Below are 14554 nucleotides of genomic sequence, written 5' to 3'. Positions count from 1 at the left end.
GCTCTCTTAAGTCAACACATAAACAAATCTTCCCATTACGTTTTGCTACCAGCACTGCTGGTGATAACTATTTGGTGCCATGCACCCGTTCAATCACTCCTCTCTGTAAGAGTCTATCAAGCTCCTCAAGTAACCGTCTCTATATATTATGGGGAACTGGCCACACCTTGTGCACCACCGGCTGTGCTCTTGCTTTCACTTTAATACAATGCTCAAAGTCCTTTAGCTACACCAAATTCTCAGTGAACACCTTCGGAAATTCTGAGACCCATCTTTCATCCACCTATGCTATCGTCACTGGAAGCGAGGCATTTCACTGGATTCGAACCCCTAGACTCTTTTGCTCCTCCCATTCCAGCAAGGAAGACCCTTTTTTGCTACCAAAATGTTCGTCACACATTCTCTACCTTTATAGCCAACAAGACCTCAAAACCTCCCTATTAGCTCTATTTCACTCTCCCCATAGCCACACAACTGTACATGAGTTGGCGATAATTCCTGTAGTTTTCTCGATAAACTTCCTGTGAAGGTCTCCGCTGAGCCATCAATATGAAAGGTGTCCACAAGGCCTTCCATTACACCAGATACTGCTGATATCTTGAATATGGTCGTGGTATGCCTTCTCCACTCTGGAAAGGTGGAGCACTTTCCTGGTCACAATGATTTTGTTTGTACTCCACAGCATTAATGGAACTTTCCTTGCACATATGTGCAAAATGGCCCCTGTGTCTACACTAGATGAATTCGGCATTTCTAGCTGAACAGAACACACTGGTTGCTGAATGTCTTGGGTTCCCGCATCTGAAGCACATGTGTCCTATCCATTCCTTCCTTGTTCCACGAGTGCTCCTTTGGCTCACTGCACACACTTCTTGAATGTTTTTTTATCTATTTGCATTTCTTTCATGTACTGTGTCATCTGCTCAATCCCTCTGGTCAGCTCCACCGCTTGTTCTAAAGTCATGTCCTTTGCTAACAATTTCTTCTTCACCCTTGGATTGTTGGTGCATCTCACCAGTTGATCTTAAATCAACGAGTTTGTTAGGGTCCCAAATTCACATGTGTGTCTCAATGTTCTCAGAAAAGCCACATATCTGTCTACTGGCTCCATTGGGTCTTGTGTCCTTTGGAAAAATGTGTGCCTTTCAAATGTCACATTTTTCTTAGGTTCAAAATGTTGCTCAATTTTCTTCTCCGCCACAATGTATATCTCAAACATCCTCTTCCACTTTCCCTATCTTATTGGAGGCGTCCCTGGTTCAGCTAGGAATGGGGGTGGGGAGGTATTACAGGTGTGGCCATGCTTGCACTTCCTTAGTGTTCTTATATTAACTTCCTCTTGCAGACACTGATTATATAGGTTGCTGTATTATTGCCAAGTTTGTGAAACTTCCCCCTTTTTATTTCTTTTTTTTGTGTGCTCCTGGGCTTTCCTATGCAACTCTATCAATGCTTGCAGTATCATAAAAATGTTGCAGGTTCCTTTAATGTCTGTGTTTGAACAGTCTAGGCTGTTTTCTTGTAACTCTGTAGATGTCTTGCGTGGTAACAAGCACTCTGCCAGTTCCTTTAATATCTATATTGAATCATCTTGGTTCTATTGCTCTTGGTTTCCCTTTCCTTCCGTATTGTAGGTTTGTTGTGCAAAGCATTACATTGCTTGGCAACACGTCACAATGCCGGCCAAAAGAAATGTGGTTGCACATGCACAGTGTACTTCGTATGCTTGAGGGAAGGGTCGAGGCTTGCCAGTGATGTTGCTGTTTCCTACGAGCGTTGCTCGTGCGACGTCCTCTTCCTCCAACGTGGGATAAGTTCTACAGAGAATAGGGCCTCTGCACACGCCTCTGTATGTGCCCCTATGTGCCCCTTGTCCCTCTCACCTCCTTGTTGAAGCGGTGTGCGGGCTTCCTACTCGATATCTGCTGCCGAATGGAGGGGACTCCGCGCTTTCTCTCCGTCCCCCTAGTGCGGACCGGATCCCATCCTCGTCGCCACTGATAAGTCCTCTGCTACAAGCACTGACACGGACACAGTAAGTCAGAGAAGCTTGTTTATTTAGTACAAGCGCATAGAGCAGCATGTACCTCAGCCCAAGCTCCACTTCAACTCCCCTCAACGTGTTTTGGAACCAACAGTGGTTCCAGAACACTTCAAGAACACTTCAAGACATAACATTCTTCTTGCAAGTTTATTTCTATCAGCTGCTTTCCACAGGAATCCCTGCAATCTTCCGTCTAATGGAGTAGGATGCCTGATCGTCTGAAACACTGTAGATAAACTAGTTTGGATCTTTTTCAACCATCCTCTGCTACCATGTGGACTTATGGCCCTTTAGTAACAGGCATGCAATGGATGGGATCTCAGAGTAATTCTGAATCCAAATAATCAAACCAACTCAGGAAGATGGCAAAGAGTCTTTTTTATTAACAATTATCTAAAACAGGGAGGTTACAATGGACATCAACTGACGTTTTCTCAGCTCTCGATGATTTTATCATAAAAACATCCTTATATGCAAAAAATACGTCAGCAGTGATGTCATACTACGTGGCAAATAATAGAAAACCTATCAAGGGGGGGATTGGTTAAAGGAGATATCTAAATATATTTTCTATAAGGATTATGATTGTGATTGGCTGCCCACCGTCAGGTGGACAATTTATGCCAACCTGTAAAACATGTCATCTTCAACACTATTAAGTACACGAGTTATAATTGGTCTTCAATCTACAAGGCTCTTCGAAATACGGACCTCTACAATTGGTTGGCACGCTCGTGCCATGTCTTGAACATTTGTTTCACTTAGCAGCACGTAAGCTCAGCCCCAGGTGCCAGGAGGTGGACTTGACTTTACCTCCCCACCCAATTAGCCCAACATCACTCATCCCCCATGCCTTCTGCCATGACGATTGTCTTTCAACTTGGCCTTGCAAAATATCCTTGTCTGTGGGAATATATGGGAGTGCTGTCACTATCGTTGTTCTAGGACTCCAAGCTCAACTCTATTTCCATCCTTGGTTCACGTGACAGGAGACCACGATTTAGTCAATTTTGCAGCAGTTAAATGTCTTGAATGAATACAACTTGGCACTCTTGGTGTTCTTTCTTTGCCCCTTAACAAGGGATGATTCATTCTCCGCACATTCACTGCTTTTGAGAATAGATAATTGACCTTGGCTGCTTCAGTTTTGATACCAGGCCAGACAGCCAGGAGCTTCCACAATCTCAGCTTATTCTTGCTGCAACACAATTCTCGGCCTTCCCTCTCCATGGCTTTGGGCTTACTAAATTCATGACACCGAAGTCCAGCTCCTATACAATGGTGGCTTTGCCTCCAGTCTATTCAATACCTATAGCTAGCTTCTACGATGACTTAGTCTACTTGCATTTCAGCATCTGGACTATTATTGAATGGTTGATTTTCTGAAGCACTTTGCACATGTGCAATCTTACTTCTCGCACATGAGTGTTTACTTGATACTCAACTTCGTCATCAATTTCTGTAAGATCCATGCATTCTTCTTCAACCAGTATTTTTGGGGCATCATGCTCATCTCTTGTGACATCACTAGCTTCTCTCTTCACTCCTTTTCATATCCGTGATAACCTGGGTATCACCAATCAGGCTTGGGCTTGGCTGACTTCTTTCCTCTCCAGGTCCAACTTGGGTTCTTCCTCCGCTTTATCTCTCTCTCTACCTGTGGTGTTCCCCAGGGGCCCCAGGGGTCTAACCTCTCTCCCTGGCTGTACAACCAATACCTGGCACTTCTTCTCCACCGCATTGCCGCTCTCTGCCCCAACTTTCAGCGCTATGCAGATGACACTTAACTCATTTTCAGGCTCCCTTCTGCCACCTCTTCGCCTTCTCTCATCTCCGACTGTCTGTCTGCTATCCAGGAGTGGTGTGCCGCCAATGATATCTGCCTTAATGCCAGTAAGACAGAGATTCTCCTCATTGCACACCTGCTCCCTCTCTTCCAGTCTCTCTCTGGCTGGCCTCTCAAACCCTCTTCCTGCTCCCACCTGTGAGGGTAAAAACCTTGGGGTCATCTTCAACTCCACACTTTCCTTCTCTCCCCACATCCCTGATGTCTCTAAGAAGTCACACTACCAGCTGCTCCTCCTCAGAGATATTCTTCCTTTCCTCTCCTTCCCCCAGAAGCTCACTGTTTCCAGAGCTCTGGTTCTCTCTAGGTTGGCCTACTGCAACAGCCTCTTTCTAAATCTGCCTGCATCTCTCCCCGCTGATCTCCTGGCTGAAACTGAAACTGCACTGGTTACTTGGTTACCCTCTGATCTTGGGGCCAGGTCCCCTCCCCCTCCAGTTGCCCATCTGCACTGCCCCTTGGCAACCATTGCACTCAGGGACTGTTTCTGTATCCCTACAGCCCCCTACCAGCAATTGACACCTGATGTCTGCACTTACCCTTGCACTTACCACCAGCTGGCCGCACTTTTTATTTATTGTCTTAATCATTTTACTGTCCCATCCCCCTTTAACCTCGCACTTTCCCCCTCTCTTGCACTTGCACGATCTCAATGTCACCTGGTCTAGTAAGATCGTTGTCTCTGTTCTTCCCTAGGTTCCCCTCCCCTTGCCTTGTCGAGCGTGAAACACTTGTGTATAGGCGCGTTAAAAATGCCATATCATATCATATATCCCTTCAGGAAGTTCCTCCCTCAAATTTTCGTCTTTTCAGGGATACATTCAATATGGTTTTCTCATGGTGTACCTTCTTTCAAATATCCTCTGTGGTATTGACACAACTGCTGGTGTCAAACATGGCACGATCTCCGGCTTCCAACATATAGGAGGTGGGTGGGGCGGAATTTCCTGAAGAGGCAGATAGCTGCTCCTCTACACAAGTATGAGCATGAAGGTGTAGCCTGCAAAGGAATGTAATGTTGTACTCGCACAAGGATGAGCATCAAGGTCTACTCTCTAAGAGGAATGCAATATTGTACACAGCAAGGATCAACATCCCTGCAAAAGGAATTTGATCTTGTACTTGGCATGGATGAGCATTTAGGGATATTCAGCAACAGTAGGGTGATGTTGCACCCAGAAAGAATGAGTGTGAAGCTGTACTCTGCAAAAGAAACATAATGTTTTACTGAGCATAAAGTTGCACTCCATTAAAGGAACGCAATTGTATACACAGCAGAGATGAGCATGAAGTTTTCTCTGCAAAAGAAATATAATGTTGTACTCAGGAAGAATGAGTGTACCCTGCGCAAAGGACATTATGGTGTGTACACCAAAGAGAAGCATTTATTTTAAAAATGTATCTATTTGTTTATAATGCGCCGTACAATGGGGCCTGGGCGCTAACATAAGGACGTAGAAAACAGGTGACAGACAGGCCACAGGACATTGTTCATAAATATACTGTCACATGGGTCATAGTACTAACTCACAGAGTGCATTATCTGAAAAGGAGGGTCTTGAGTTTTTTGCGAAACGTTGTGTATGAAGATTTCAGTCTTATTTGAAGAGGAAGGTTATTCCATTTGGTGGTAGCTTTGATATGAAAAGCTTTCCCCAGTTCATTCGTTTTCTTAAACCATTACACTATACCCAGCAAAATAAATGTAACGTAGTCATCAAAGCTAAGCAAGGAGGGATGTAAAGTTGAACTCACTCGAAGATATGGCTGAAGCAACACGTACGTGCTCGTACCATTGGTTGTGGTTCACAATAGTAGCAATCAGATGAGGGTAGCCCTTGAAATGCACATCACGAAGACACTTGTCTGCATCAGTGTTCTTTTTCATAATGTTAGACCTTGAAATTGAAACAAATTGGCAAGCAAATTGTCCTTTTGCCTGTCAAGGACTTCATAATCTCCCATGACATTAAAAATGACGTTGCAGGTAGGCGTCCTGAATTAGTTTCCTCTTCGCAGCGGTGCTCATTGAGGTTGACACTGCTGTAGTCATTGATTTTCAATAGCAATGCAAATCTCCGTCAGAATACCAATGAATGATGTGGAGCAGCTACTGCATTAGATCAGAAGTTTTCAAAATCATTACATTTTTTATCTCATTACCGGGAAAGTTATACAGAGAAAGAAATGTGCCAGCTACCGCGAAGCAAAAGTACCCACGAATCATAATTATGGTATAGATTGGTAGACGCCGGGGCCAGCTCAGGTAAGCACTCACAGACCTGCTCCTGATTTTCATTAAATTGTGGAATAGGGCTTGCTAATGTTCACAATGAGATAAATGTATCAGAATTGACAGCTGTGGCTTCTCGATTTGTCTGTGTTTGTTAGAAGTGAACAGCCCTGAAGTCCTTCTTGATGATATTGACCAGGAAGTTGATTGTGTGGAAAATATGGCATGCACCTTATGTTGTTGCGAGCCTCCCCTTCAGGCTGAAGGGTGGGTGTGTTTCTACAGAATACCAATGTTTGACATCATTGTTGTTGCACTGATTATCGAGAAAGTCATCTAGTACTCTTTTCTAAAAGGCAGGTTTGGGGTACGTTGTTCTGAATTTAGGGATTCCTAAAATGACGGAACTTATTCTATAATACATTCGGAGCCAAAGGGGTAATGTGTAATGGAACGTTAAAATCCTTTGCTCAGTAATACGGATCATATCATTTTTGTTTTATTTATTACATTTTATGTTAGGATATTTGTATAGTGATTCCCACTGGGTTGCGTCCACCTCCACTTGACTTCAAGAAGTTAGGGTGCTGAGGAGAGCTGGTTATTCCTGGAGTGATGCAGCTGCTTCTGCCACCCACAAGCAGAAGACTCTTGGGGATTTTGGTTCCATGAATATTCCTGGTCATGAATTAGGCAGTCAGTGGGAAAGCCTTAGTACTCAAGAATCCTTGCACTTGCACATGGCCCGTGTGAAGCTCTGAAGGAAGTACAGTAACAAATCCCAAGAGCCAGTCAATTGAGAATTGTGGAATTATGAAATGTCATGCTTGCTAGCGATCAGTAATCTATGGATTCTCATCACGCTCCATCCATTATTGGGTAAAGCTAACTGTGCTAAATGTGAGACTCTGTATTGAACAAGCTGCAAGAGGAATCTGTACCACTCTATTAACTGATAGGTGTACTCTCAATGGAGAGGCTGAGGGTTAATGATTTGTCAGTCCCCCTTCAGACTCATTTTGAATTGTGAATTGGAAGGGCTGTATGACAGCCGCGAAATATACTCCATGACCTCATGGCTTTGCCTGTCTTAGAGACAACCCAGCTATCACACACCATGATAATAGGCTTTATTGAAGGCCCTGGATAAGTGCAGGGATTTCTTTTATTATGTTTAGAGTGATGAGTCACTGAAGGATTTTGGCTCTCAAATGTTTAAGCACAAACTCTATTAGCAATCGCTCAAGGGCTATACTGGGTCCTGTGATTGGAAGAGTGAAACTGTGAAAGTATGATTTCTTTGGCATTGCAGGAGGCCTGACATTTTGAAAATGTATGCAAGCCGCTCTTTTATCTACAGCGCCACTGTACAAGCTGTTGCGTCCTGGAAGCTAATAGTTGTGGAGATGTGGCTGGAATCGTACTTGTTACTGGCTTATTCTACCTATTTGTCTTGCCATATTGAACATTATTTTGGGTCACTACCACCCTACGTAACCTTTGGACACTGTCAGCCTTCTTAAACTGCATGTTTAGTTGCTACCAGCCTATTTAACTATTATTTCTGGTTGCTACTAGACTACTTAAACTGTATTTCTGGCTGCTACTCCTCTACCTTTTTATTTGGTAACTACTTAAACTGGATGTTTAATCGCTACCAGAAATAGCAGAGCTCAGTGGTGAGGGGGACACCTCTCATAGTCTCGTCTTCAGTGCCCAGTGCATTCTCCCTGGCTGGGTAGGTCAGTTCTGCTCCCACATACGTTTCGGTTAAAAAAGTGTGCCTCCAAGGTTGCTTAGCAACCAGGTTGATCAAACAAAAATTGACTTTTCACAAAAATAAACAAAAACAAAATACAATACATTTATCATAATATGCATCCATTAAAACATTGAACAAGCAAAAAAAGGAATAGAACAAAAAACATAAAAACATAATGAGGAAAACAGAACCTTTTCCCATTAGAAACCTAAGTTCCTCCTCAATGATTACAGTTGCAATTCTGGGCAAATTATCCAACCCAAAAAAAAGAAAAAAATAATTATTTAAGTGACTAGTGGCTCATATCATGTGTACAGTCCCAATAAATACATCTCTTTCAACAATTTGACAATTGCAGTAGTCAATAAAGTTTAATTACCGCAAGCTGCCCTTTCCCAGAAACAATCGGTAGCCAACCACCAATCTTGTGAAACAAATCGGGATAGGTGTTGTAATCTCATTTCCCTTGTACCTGTACAATTGACAAACAAATGCCTCAACGTTTGTGAGCAAGCAGTCTCACATAAATCACAGGTGTCATCTGGGAGATCATCTCTTTTCCTGATGTGGCGAATTTCGCAAGTGGGCAGAAGGTTCAGACGAAATCCTAAGAAATCGGATCTTACCCTAGGGTCGGGGAATTTCTTCAACTACATGGGCAGAAAGGATCTAGGTTTGTTGATAGCAGCTAGAGATGAGGAGGCATTTGAGGATCTCATAGCTGCTATGGTCCTGATCCAAACCAGCCTTTTTAGACACTCCTTAACTTTCATCGGATTTTCAATGTCTCTTCCGTACAATCGGCCTCCAGTAAGATTCTTGTACAGAGCATCTTCAGGGTTATTAAATAATGATTTGAACAGACATGTATTCATAAAGTGACATTGATGGGGGAACCAGGATCAATCTATAAAGAGAAATCCATCTCCATTTCATCCATGCCACGAGCGACTATAAGCCCAGTTTGTACCTTACACAAGCGATAGGCACAGGACTGTGCAAACCGAGTACACGCTTCCAAATTCTTCCCTCCAGTCTATCCCAATCCAACAGATGAGACAAAGGATTACTATCAAAACCAAACAACAGCGCAGGGATGACTTTACCGACAAAGTAAGAGAAAACTTGCAGAACGTATTTAAGATCTTTTTCATTTGAGAACCGAACTGCATAATCTTAGCCTCCAGAATATCTATCGCATGGACTTTCTTTGGGAAGGATCTAACCATTGTTCCCAAGTAGGTGACCTCTTTTGCAATCAGAATACTCTGATCGTCCATGATCCACCTCAAAAGCTTGGTGCTCTTCAATGGATGTTTGAAAACCAGAATCTTCGATTTAAGGGGATTTACCTTCAGGTCATTGAATTCTGCATATTTTTGGAGTGTGGCAAGCATTCGCTGTAGGCCTATTTGCTTATAATCCAATATGACAATGTCATCAGCGAAAGCCATGCAATTAATTTTGATCTTTCCAATCTTTGGACTGGCTAACGCAGATTACTCCAACCACTGTGGCAAATCAGATAGATGTAGAATGAAAAGGAAGGGGGCAATAATACTCCCCTGTCGTACACCCCTGTGTGTTTTAATAGGCTAGATAGTTTACCAGATCTATCTAATCTAATTTGCAATTCTGAGTCCCTGTGAAGTTCGATGGCAATAGCCAACAGGTTTTCTGGTAAGCCCCAAGCCCTCAATTTTTCCGAAAGATGCCCCCTGTTGATCATATGGAAGGCTTGTGACAGATCGATCCATGCCCATATAGGGGAGGTCCACCCTTAGAAAAGGACCCACAGCTCACGGAACTCAGAACTAGGCCATTCACAGAGGTTGAGAGACCACAAGGGAAACCTGTCTGATGTTTGGAGTGTATGCCCTTGGATTTGGCACATCTATCCAGATCCTTTAGAACCAAACGTGCACATATTTTGCATCAGCATCCAAGAGCGATATGGGACGATAGTTTGAGGGAAGCAGGCGGTTCCCTTTTTTATAAATTGGGATTATTATTGCTCTTCTCCATGAATCTGGTATGTTTATGGTGGTTATTATTTCTCTGAACAAGGCTGCTAGCAAGTGGGACCAGAGAACCGGGTCAGATTTTAAGATATGGTTACTAGGACCATTTGGTCCAGCCGCTCAAGACACTGAAGATTTTTTTATCAGCGTTTTTATGTCGTCTTGTGTCACGTCCAATTCCCAGATATCATCATTGGGGGGGGGGGGGTGCCTATCTTGCTTCACTACTTTGTATCATTTGGAAAAATGAGCGACCCATGTTGCCTCCTGAATAACCCCTTCTTGTGACGTGTTGCTTGAGGCATCCATTGAGTTAATTAGAGACCAGAAATTATATGATTTTGCTGACAGATGGCTTTTAAATTATACTCACTATCTGTTTGTAGTCGCAGGTACTTGTTAGACCTAGACCAATTTCTATAGTTATTTCTTATGGTTTTATCCCCACTCACAAGCCCCAATGTGTCACCAGCATTTTTTTTCAATAATCTCAGTCACCTTCTCTTTTACCTTTTTTAAAGCAGGTCATATCGTCGAAATGATGAGTGTGTTTTACCACTGATAGCGAAGTTGACCTGGCTGGAGGATTTAAATCCCAGAGAAGCTTTGTAAAGTTTATTGGGTCGCATATAAGTTTCAAATTGTTGTCACTCAAAGGAGTAATCACGTGATTGAGTACATTTATAAGATCCCCCTGCCCCTTTGGAATCCAACCACCCTGTTCCTCCCATTGTTTGCACTCAATTCCAAGGGGTAGAAAGCCTTCCCAATGATTGTTTGTTGTTCAATAACGGCCTCTAAGATCTCATGATCACTCGGGAAGCAGTTAGTGATTGAGAAACGGCGACACCGATCAAATAGTTTCTTAGCAAGGAATAGATAGTCAATGATAGAATAACTTTCATCCCTTTTCCAAGTTGGCATGGGGGGACAGTCTCCCAAGATGTTCTCATTTGTGATTTATAAATCCCAGTCATTCATAAAGTTGTGCCACAACTTTCCATTGTTAGACGGAAGTTTACATGAAGGTTGACCAGGGACATTTACTCATATGCACTGTGCATTAAAGTCAACAAAGACAACTAGCTCATATGAGGAGAACTGTACAGAAAGGCTTACCAATAAATCTGAAAGAGAATAAAGAAATCAGAAAGAGAAGATCAGGTAGGATTCCAATAGATGTTGACAATTATCCATTTACCCCCAATACCTTCAAGTCCCATGTCCACTTTTACTGCCAAGACACCTGGATGACTATTACTCAGCAGTTCCAAAAAAGAGGAAACAATGTTTCTACGTGCAATTAAGAGGCCCCAGAAGGTCTCTCCGACCCATTGCCCATAGCCAATTGTTGAAATATGGAGAAGCCATCCACTACCAGGCCTGACGTGAGCCATGTCTCTTGAAAAGCAATCAAATCAAAACTCTGAAAAATATATACCTTCCTTCGCTCATTACTAAAGGACCTAGATCCACTAGTATTCCACCACATGACTTTACGTTAGCTTTGGTTAGAGCAGCTTCTTAGGTATGCCAAGTTTTAATAAAATTTGAGCTACAATTTCCGGTACTGTGTCCCAGGAATCCCTGTCACTTTTTGTGGGACACTTTGCCTAGTTGAAATATAATCTATTAAAGGTACATCACTGGAAGTAAGTTTCTCAGCAAATCCAACAGAACTTTTTAACCATTTTTTTATAAATCAGGAGCAGCTCCCATGATTGCGTATACCCCCAAGTTCAATTTTACACCCATCTCCACTGCGTCTGTAGATGGAAAATGGGGGAAACGGATGTACTCAATGTCCACCGAGGTAAAATGCTATAAATCGAGGACATCCTTCAAGATTGGCAGCAACTTGGCCCGATTAACGGCCTTCTTCTAGAATTAGAGGCAGTTAGCCTTTGAATTAATATTTTTGGAACCCTTTTCTGTAGCGGACCCTGCAGTAACTTTACACTGGCAATCGAGAGAGTGGCCAATTGAGCCGTAGAACAAGCACAAGTAGTGGCCCCTTGCCTCTGGGCGCCCCTCAGACTTGAAATCAAGGTTGAAACCTCAGGCTTATTAGGTAGCATGGGAGACTCCTTTAAAGGAAGATTTACGAAGTTTTCTTTTTGCATTGTCTTAGAGGGATTTATGGGACCGGCATTGTCAGTAGTTATACTATTCCCAGTCTCGCCTGTACCTCCAAAAGTCACCATATGGTCCTTACAAACTTTTCCTCCCAATTTCCCTCTGAGAAATATTGAAGCAATCCTCCTGGGTGACATAGAGTATCAGTTTGAATCGCCACTGTTAACTTTATAGCCCCCACTTCCAAAACCCCCAGAGCCTCATCGGTTTTGTTTACAGTTTGACCCTTCCTGTTGGCTAAAGTTGATGGAACTGTTTTCAAAACACTCTTTGACTTCCTCTTTGGAGCTGTGTCTACTTCCACATGGACCGTTTTTAATTTTCTAAAAAACATTGTTGTCTCTGAATTCCACTTTTTCTTTTACCTTGAGTGCTTTGTCTTCTTTACCTAGAACTTCCCAGGCACCTCACTCTCCTTCAAGATCATTGCTTGCTTTTTCTGCCTTTTTTTGGTTTTCCCGTTTACTTTATGGACCAAGTCATTGATTTCCTGACATGGTGTTGAGTTCAAAAGAGGAATTCAATGAAGTGTGAGGGACGAAGGAACCCTCCTCCTCATCACCCCTGCCCTGTTGGTTCAGACTACAGGACATATTAAAATGTACGCCCTCCCTCGAAGTTCAAGGGTGATGCAACTGCAGATAGATGGATGGCATCATTTAGACTATGGGACATTCTCAAGGGTAAAAATTCACAGATGGTATCTTAGAGGGTTGATGTGGTGAGTGATATGATATGATATGATATGACATTTACATGCCTATACACAAGTGTTTCAAGGCACATTTATACTCAAGTTTGATGTTAATGCACCCATCGATGCAGGATTATTTGGTGTTGAGACAAAGGATGTTCTTACTCCTTGGGCTGAAGGAAAATGTGTTCCCGAGCCTGTGGGAGCTTCGCCGTCTGTAACACAGAGACTCTTAGGAGGAAAGAACCTGCCACTGTCAGCAGGATAAGGCTTGAAGATTGATTTCTTCAAGTTTGTAACACGTTTTCCAGAAAGAACTACCCCTTCAGATTCAGGGGCCCTTAAATCATCACCCATCGCTCCGCTTTGTAAATTGTAGGCACGAGACATTCTGATTTACAGGGTAATTCATAGAAATTCGCACAAAAGTGGCGCACGCGGCTGGCGCACAGTGTCCCCGTGCGATACACTGCGCCAGCCGCGTGCGAAAAAATCCTTTTCATCGCACAGCGTATTCATGGATTTTAGCCTCCGAAACCAGCCGTGGTGCAGAGTGGCACAGCGACCCTGCAGCAGCGCCAGTTACGCCCCCAAGAACGCCCTCGCGCAAGGAAAAGCCTTCAAAATCCAGTTCACAGGGCTGCCAAAGAGCAAACGCCAGGCGGGGAACGTGTATTTCAGTGGTTCGCGGGAAGATTCACACGCGATTGTCCTGGGTACGTGTACATCAGGGGTGCGTGGGAAGTAACACACGTGATTCCATCAGGGCACGTGTATTCCAGGGGTGCGGGGGAAGTATCACACGCAAAAACAGCAGGGTACGTGTATTCCAGGGGTGCGTGGGAAGTATCACACGCAAAAGCAGCAGGGTACGTGTATTTCAGGGGTGCGCGGGAATTATCACACGCGATTCCATCAGGGTATGTGTATTCCAGGGGTGCGCGAGAAGTATCACACGCAAAAGCAGCAGGGTACGTGTATTCCAGGGGTGCGCGGGAAATATCACACGCAAAAGCAGCAGGGTACGTGTATTTCAGGGGTGCGCAGGAAGAATCACACGCGATTCCATCAGGGTACGTGTATTCCAGGGGTGCGCGGGGAGCACCACACGTGAATTGCACGTGTGGGTCCTCCCAGGTGTTCCCTCTACTCCCTCCACGGCCCCTGCAGACGGCCCACACCACAGGAGCCTACCCTGCACATGTCCCGCAGGCACCCCATCCACCACGGCCATGCCCCCCAGCCAACCTGTTAGGAAAGATTTCGTAATTGTGGGTAATTTTCCTTCCATGTGGCAACCCCTAAACTTTTTGCTGTTGTTTTTCACCATGATCTAGACTTTGCCAGAGAAGTGCAGCCTTCTGCCGCACTCCTCTGGGCTTTCGCTCCATTCTTACGGGGAAACTGACATGCCCTTAAGACAGTCAGTACCGGGAAACGCTGTTTTCCGTAGTTTCTTTTATCATGCTGCGGCTTTCGTGCAACATGACACAAGAGGGCACTGTAAGCTAAGTTACTGCTCTCTTGGGTCTCTAGCCTTCTACAGGCCCTAGACACTCTTTTTGGATTGTAACTGATCGGTGCAAGTGAATCGCGGACGGGAATGGTGGCAACGATCGTTTCTTGTGTTTTGAGCTCCTTTTGGCGTTTTAAGCGCGTTTCTCGCGCTTAGCCCAAAATGGTGGCCTGGCTCCCAAAATGGCCAGACCACGAGGCTCCTTTGTCCTGTCCGCTGACCGTCTTGCTCCCTTCACCTTCCCCAGGTTGAGCCGACCCGGGGCCTTCCTTATTTGGGCATGTACTTTCCCGCGAAACACG

This window comes from Ambystoma mexicanum, chromosome 6q (assembly GCF_040938575.1).
Source record: "Ambystoma mexicanum isolate Mex_15411 chromosome 6q, UKY_AmexF1_1, whole genome shotgun sequence".
Taxonomy (NCBI): Eukaryota; Metazoa; Chordata; class Amphibia; order Caudata; family Ambystomatidae; genus Ambystoma; species Ambystoma mexicanum.
The sequence above is the reverse complement of the archived record's forward strand: the minus strand, read 5'-3'. Positions refer to the sequence as shown.